Below are 7,500 nucleotides of genomic sequence, written 5' to 3'. Positions count from 1 at the left end.
CCGGACATAAGTCAAAGCACGATTTCACTACCATTACCATCGTTTGAGATTCAATCAAGATTATCAGAGTGATAATTTAAGCACAAGAATTGAAGAATCAGTAAGCAAGGCCAAGATCCTGGTCACCTGGTCTTGACCACTTCACTGTCTGTTGTACTCTGTCTGTACTGACTGTACTCTGTCTATAACTATAACCACTGCAGCTGAGTGGGGTCATTTGTCAGGGATAAAAACTGAAACTGAAGAAAACAGCTGACTTACACTACACTCAATTGAAAAAGCCAGTGACTATGCCAGATAGGTATGTTATGCACGTAGGCTAGGTAGATACACTTAATTACAATGCATCACAATACAAGAACAGACACATATAAACACAGCTTTTTCCCATGAACAATAAATGACTGCCACAGAACATAACGAACATTGAATGCTTGGAAACGTTCGAAACAGTTTTGAACATTGAATGCACTCGCTCATCAAAGTAATCTGTGATTTTTCCTTTTTGTGATTGGACTGTAACTGAAAATTTGCAGTGATGGACCCTTGGGGCCTTTTACAAAACAAACCATTGAAGATTGTTGGTGACATTGTTATTACGGACTGACTATTTTCACTGTTCCGTGAAACGTGAAAATAGTATACCAAGCTATTATCACCGTGTGCAGTGAAAATAGTAAAGGAGGCTATCAGAATCACTATTACTATTATCCACTGAGTCCCTACCACTAGTGCTACTCCCACCGAGTCCTTACCATCAGTGCAATCATCCACCGTCCTTACCACCAGCGCTATTTATTATTATAATTGTTCACTGAGTCCCTACCACCAGTATTCACTCATAAACAAAGAAGAAAAATATGTTTTAGCTGTAGTAACATCGTCACTGATGGTTCTGACGGCGAGCTTTCGCACATTGCTCTTTAATTTCAACCTCATTTCAACATTTTTGGGGGGCCTTTTTTCTCTTCCCTCTTCTTTTTATTTTTTTTATTTTTTTTTTTTTTTTTGGTGTTTTTTTTTTTTCTTTTCCCTTTTGGTGAATTTTCACCAGCACAGTTGGTGAACTGCAATTTAATAGAAGGGGGAGGGGGGAAGAGGTGCACTAAAATAAAATTCTGAAAAAAAGATTCCTCTTAGAAATTTCAACATTTAGATTTCTGAGTTATCCGACTATATTTTATATGAAGTGCTGCAACATAGCTGTTAGAATACCCCACCAAGACATTAGCATGTACAGTGACAATCGCCTACCAAGATATCATCATACGGTGAAAATAGCCTACCACATTATTATTGACGTAGGTTGAATATTGCCTACCACGGTATCACTGAGGTGAAAATAGCATTCCACACCAATATCACCATATGGTGAAAATAGGCTACCAATCTATTTTCATGCAGTTTCCTTATATCATTATCATTCTGAGACAAGTGAGGACCAAGGAGTAGAGTAGGGAATGTGCTTATTTGCCTTAGTAAACTTTAAGGGCAAATGAAAAGTGTGTTCTAGTTCTCACGAGTTTTAGTTAAAGTTGTTCTCAACACAACTGTGTTGTTGCTGTTACCTAACTGTTTTCATGTAAGGAAGCTCATGAGTTTCTTCACCCTTGTGTGTGATTGTGATGTCAAATCTAGCTATTTAAAATTTAAAATACTTGCTTTCATTCTTTCTATTTTCACCCTTTTTTTCAATTTAGAATAATAATAATAATAATAAATTTAATTTTTTTCATGGAATCCATACCCTAAACAACCCCCACATTCTTGGAGAAACATATATGCCTTAGATGGCCGTGTGGCTTTGAGATATATGGTCATTGTATACCCAAAAGGTATCAAGTATGACTTTCCGCAGCACTCTGTGGCCTTGACAAATGACTTTGCCCTAGCTCACTTTGCAGTTTTTCCTCAGAATAGATCCTTAAGACAAATTTTGTTTTGGGGATATAGAATAAAGGGAATTTTATTTTATTTTACTATTTTTTTATATTTCCATCCACTAGTATTTATTATATTCTCGTGAACAAGGAATAAAAACATTAAATTCACCACAAAGGCTAGGCCAAGGAGTCTAGAATTTTTACACAGTTTTTTTATACACTACGATTGTGCACAGACACAGCACAGCATAACCAAACAAGAGCGTCTGTGCATGTCTAGATTCCAGGAATTTGGACAGGCGGTTTAATCAGCTCGTTTACGTTGTGATCCCTAAATTCTACTTTCTTCACAACTCTACCTATCAGAATGTCTTTATAATAATATTATTGAATATTATCTTTTTACATCATTTACAGCATTTCATTTATATATTCATTTAGTACACATTATTTATTACACTGGAAGATATACGTATCTAAGGACAACAAGTTATTTAAGATAGCGACTGATAAAGTTATGGCCCACCTCAGTCTGCTCGGTTCATTCTATTTGGACAATCTTGCTCCAGACTTTCATCTCATTATATCACAATATAATGGAAATAATCTGTTTTTGTCTCTTCAATGCAAATTCTATTATCAATACAAAATACAATTTCAAATTATCTGTCGACATTGTTACTTTGACCATAGTCAGTGTTCGTCTTCCTGTTCTTGTTTTTGGTTCCCATACTTTTAATTATAATTATGCTTATGTCGGAGCAAACATAGTATAAAAGGGTTACTTATTAGCTCATCTTGATGTGTATGAAATATCAATCCAATATCTTGAGAAATGAGAAATATTTTTCTTATTTTGTGAGAACTCCGCTCGGAACTAGGAAACAATCTGAATGTTTGTATCTGAAATTTATGAGAAAAAAAAACAATTTTATTTTATTGAAAAATATTTTATGATGTGTTATTTTTCAATACGTTTCACCTTGGGAGTCTTTTCTATCTCATAATGTAAAATAAATGCGGTATCTGTTGATGACAATCATGTTATTTCAGTAAGAAATAAAATGGAAAAGTTTAAACACGATTTTCTCTGTTCTCAGTGTTTCCCATAGTGACAAATTTTATCCCGAAGAAAATTCATAACTTGGGTTCTAGTAGCCGTAGAAAGAAAGTTTAAAGTGGCAACTGTGATTTAAATTAAATATTAAATAAAAATTACACAATACTATCTTTTAAATATACACACACAAGTTTGGACTAAATGCCAGAGGTATGGCCTATCTCAATTTATCAAATTAATTTATAAAGTGTTGCTATTGGTTGTATATTTTTACATTTTTGTGCATTTGCATATATTATATATGCGTGTATACATTGTCGCCATATATTCTCAACTTTGTGTTTATACATTTTCATTCATGCCACGTCTGTAAACGAATTTCTATTTTTTTTAATGAATAAATTAATAAAGTATATATTTTTATTATTATTATTATTATTATTATTATTATTATTATTATTATTATTATTATTATTATTATTATTATTATTATTATTATTATTATTATTATTATTATCATTATTATTATTATTATGATCAGAAATGTAAAGTGTGTACAAAGTGTACAAATCTCCGTGTTATTATGAATCCAGGGTGACATTGTTAATGAGTAGTGCACGTGAATCTCATGAGAAGAAGACCCAAGTCAACCCGTGGGGAGTTCAGTGATCGTAATCAGAACCGAATTCACTGCGTATAATATTGGTAATGTAAACCATCCAAATGTTCACCCATCCCAGACCCTTAGTTTTTCATATACCGTAAAGAAGAAAAATCCCAAAGTATGGTACTGTAACCAATATAAAGAAATTCTGCTTAACGTCACTATTCATTCTAGTGTTGGAGATAATTATCATTGTTATCCATTCATAGTCACGTCAATGCGTGCGCACGAGTTGAGGAATGGATTAATAGTAAATTATTAGTAATTTACAGGTCAATTTATGGATTACTCATTTTTTCTTCTTCTTCTTCTTCTTCTTCTTCTTCTTCTTCTTCTTCTTCTTCTTCTTCTTCTTCTTCTTCTCCTTCTTCTTCTTCTTCCGCGTCTTCTTTTTCTGGAAACCATTTTATTTATTGTTGTTAACTTTTTTTTGTTTATATGCTCTCTTGATTTCAGTTTTTTCGTGTAGGTTGTTTGTGCTTGTATCAGACTCGGTAGTGGTTATTGGGGTTAGTCTCGTCTGACCGTATGAGACATCCATCACGCTTTAACTGTTATCAATTCAGAGCTACCAACTCCTATCTCCCCCTGGGATTTGTTCTTTCTCTTCTTTTTTCTTTTTTTTTGTCTTTAAAATCCTGGGGTTTTTTTTTGTTTGTTTTGTTTTTTTTGAGGGGGGAGACCTAGGTTTGTTTTGTTTTTTTTTCATAGATAATTCAATGATATTTACACAAATACTATGCAACAGGTGCAAGATTTTCGACATGCTGGGATTTCCGGCTTTTCCTAAATGGATTTTAATTTATTTACGACCTTTAAATCATCCCAACATCATACTATTTTGAAGCAGTAGGTCACATTTCAAAAAACGTTTCAGGCATGTTGAATTTATTGGTAATGGATGTCAGATTTTTTTTGGCCTAACCTTCGTGCACCCATGAAATGTCTAGTCTAAGAGTCCAAAAATTTTGTTAATGACAATAAGTGGTCGTGAAAAAGAATTTTAAAATTTCATAATACATCAAGACTGATGATATAGGAATAATTGTAAGAACTAATTTTTCTATTTCTTGATTGTTTAGATTCCTGATTTTATTACAATGAGAGAAAAAAAATCCCTTTATCCATCTCCAGAGAATAATTTGTCTTTAGGATCAATTCCAAGGGAATACAATTATAATTAGAATGGAATAATCCACGTCCGCCTTTTATGCATCGCCGTAACCAGATTGAGGTGGTTTGCTCAAAGCCACACAGCGCTATGAGGATTTTAACTGGAGTGCCTTTAAGGTACAAAGCTTGGATAGTACCTTTCTGCCACGTCGCCATATAAATCTTGAATTTTTCAGTCAAATCCTGTTTATTGGCATGACGGGTTGGCAGCTCTGTAAATATGACTGGCCAGTCGGAACCACAGACCGGTCTGTGGACGGAACATCCATCAGGCCCTAAATTGTTATCAATTGCTGAAGGAGAGATGGTTGGTGGGGGGGGGGGGGGGTTGCTTACAAGTTGGGATTCCTAATTAGAATGCCGCTTTGTTACAATGTCTATTCACACACACACACACACACACACACACACACACATCTTTGCGGCCCACTTGCCGCCTCGTTATAGACACTTCACCGACAGTCTTGAATTTTATTAATCACGTTTATGTTTATTGAACCTTGCCACGTATTTATTCAAGGAGAGAGGGGAGGGGGGTTGGAGAGATAGATGAGTTTGTTTGAGAGCGAGAGAGAGAGAGAGAGAGAGAGAGAGAGAGAGAGAGAGAGAGAGAGAGAACACAAGGGAGAAATTAGGGAATGAAAGAGAAATATATGAAATTTGAATGTGTGAGAGGGGAGAGGGAGAGAGAGAGAGAGAGACAGGAGAATTAGGGAGTGAAGAGAATTATGAATTGATGAGAGGGAGAGAGAGAGAGAGAGAGAGAGAGAGAGAGAGAGAGAGAGAGAGAGAGAGAGAAAATTAATGTAAGTTATCAAGTTAATGGCGTTAGTAAATAAGTGAATATGCTTTTGTTTGTTTTTGTTTTGTTGTGTTTTTTCTTTTAAACATCCTTTTCTTTCTTGCTTTCTTCATTTCTTTACTCCCCCCCCCCCTTTTTTTTTTTTTAAAAGTGAAACGGTGTCAATTTCTTTATGGGGGGGCAGGAAGGAAGGAGGTCAAGATCCTAAGCTCAGTTGTGTTCTATAATTTGTTCTCACTGTAGGGAACATAGAACTTCCACAAATTAGATTTGCCAAAGCCAACGATACATAATCCTTTCTAATAGTCTTGGTGCTATGTCAGTGTGCTGTGAGTGTGAGCGAGGTCATGTGTTAACCATGTTCTGATTTATGCTGATTGATTGACTATCCTTCTCCCATTTCATTCCATTACAAAGCGTTTCGCGTCAGACGTGATACGAATGTTTTAGTTTAACCATAACAGTTAACTGAAGCACTCTGCTGGATTAGACACATGTTTGAAAATTTGGCCAGAAAACTCGTCCTTCAAATATCGATCGATTTAAATGGCCCTCATCCTGGCAAAACCTTTTCAAACTTCGCACTTCTGCAAAGTCCCAGGTTTGAGAGTTGATACCAAGGTTAGGGTCATTTAGATCGATTGATATTTGAAGGACGAGTTTTCTGGTCAAATTTCAAAATACGCGTCTTTCTAGAGTAGAGCTTTTAGCTGATTAAACAAAAGAGAATTCTGATAGGTGTTATTGGTGCTTCCAATCACCTGGCCTGTATTTTTAACGAAATCAATACTCCCCGTATCTTCTGTTTGACGCGAATGGGGGGGGGGGGGAGTAGAAATTTCTTTACACTTTTTGGTTTCAACCCTGTTTTAAGAGCACTGATGTATATCTTGATCTGTGGTGAGATGTTCCATGCGTGTTTTAAGTTTCTCTGATGTCTACATCCATCTCAACCACTCTTTTGTCAATTTACTTGAGATCCCAGTTTTGAGAGTTTTTGACAGGATGAGAGTCATTTAATCAATTGATGTTTGATTCTTTCGTAATTATTGTCGCCACTGATGCTGCATCGATTGCTGTCATTCTCCTCCTCATCACTATCGTCATCATCATCATTGTCTTCATCATCGCAAATAGCTATTGTCATCATCGTTCCTTCAGTACATGTTGCGAGAGATGGTAACTGCCTATAGAATATGCCATAAAACCAAATCAGTCGGCCCCACAGAGTGTGAACATCATATAGACGGACAGCGAGGATCAGCGGTATGGTCTTTGCTTCGTACCCGAAAGGTGCCGAGTTCGATTACCCGTCGCGCTGTTGGCCTTGAGCAAGTCACCTAACCTTAGCTCTGTTTGAAACGCTGCACTGCGGCTGACGCCTGGGTTATTCCAGTCTTCACTCGGAATAGGTCCTAAAGGAAAATTCCCCCTTTGCGATGAGTAAAGGGAATTTATTTATTTATTTATTTATTTTATTTTTATTTTATTTTATTTACACCACCATATTTTGACACTGATAAACAGAATTTGATTACCTAATAGGGAATATAAGTGTGATGTCACAACATTGGTTCCAATCTCATTGAAAGTGTAAAACCACTCTTCCTGGGGATTGGATACATACCTTGTGTAATTGATTTTTTTTTTTTTTTTTTTGGTTCAGAGCGATGGGTATCTTATTTTCTAGTCTAAATATATGCTGGTCATCTATAAAGATCATCCATCCTCACTCTACTGCGTCATGTAACCCTGATAATCTGCCTATAGATGGTACGCGCTTGGCGAAGAAGCTCACAACATTGACATCTGGAAGTATAACGGACCGACACACAAAGCTATAAGTAACCTTAAACTTTATAGTCTGGATAATACAGTTTAGTGAGAATTACTCATAACGCGGATGGCAAAAAACATT

At 35.8% G+C, this 7,500-nt stretch overlaps 1 protein-coding gene across 2 annotated transcripts in view; it reads left to right on the top strand.

Annotated features, from left to right (window-relative positions):
- The window catches only part of LOC144962497 (Golgi resident protein GCP60-like), a 90,238-nt gene that overhangs the window by 318 nt on the left and 82,420 nt on the right, over positions 1-7,500 (top strand). The window lies entirely within an intron of this gene.

The sequence above is a fragment of the Berghia stephanieae genome, chromosome 1 (genome assembly GCF_034508935.2).
Source record: "Berghia stephanieae isolate SIO BIC M18660-M18661 chromosome 1, UCSD_Bste_1.3, whole genome shotgun sequence".
In the NCBI taxonomy this organism is placed as follows: domain Eukaryota; kingdom Metazoa; phylum Mollusca; class Gastropoda; order Nudibranchia; family Aeolidiidae; genus Berghia; species Berghia stephanieae.
Note: the sequence above shows the minus strand (reverse complement) of the source record. Positions and strands in the feature narration are given on the sequence as shown.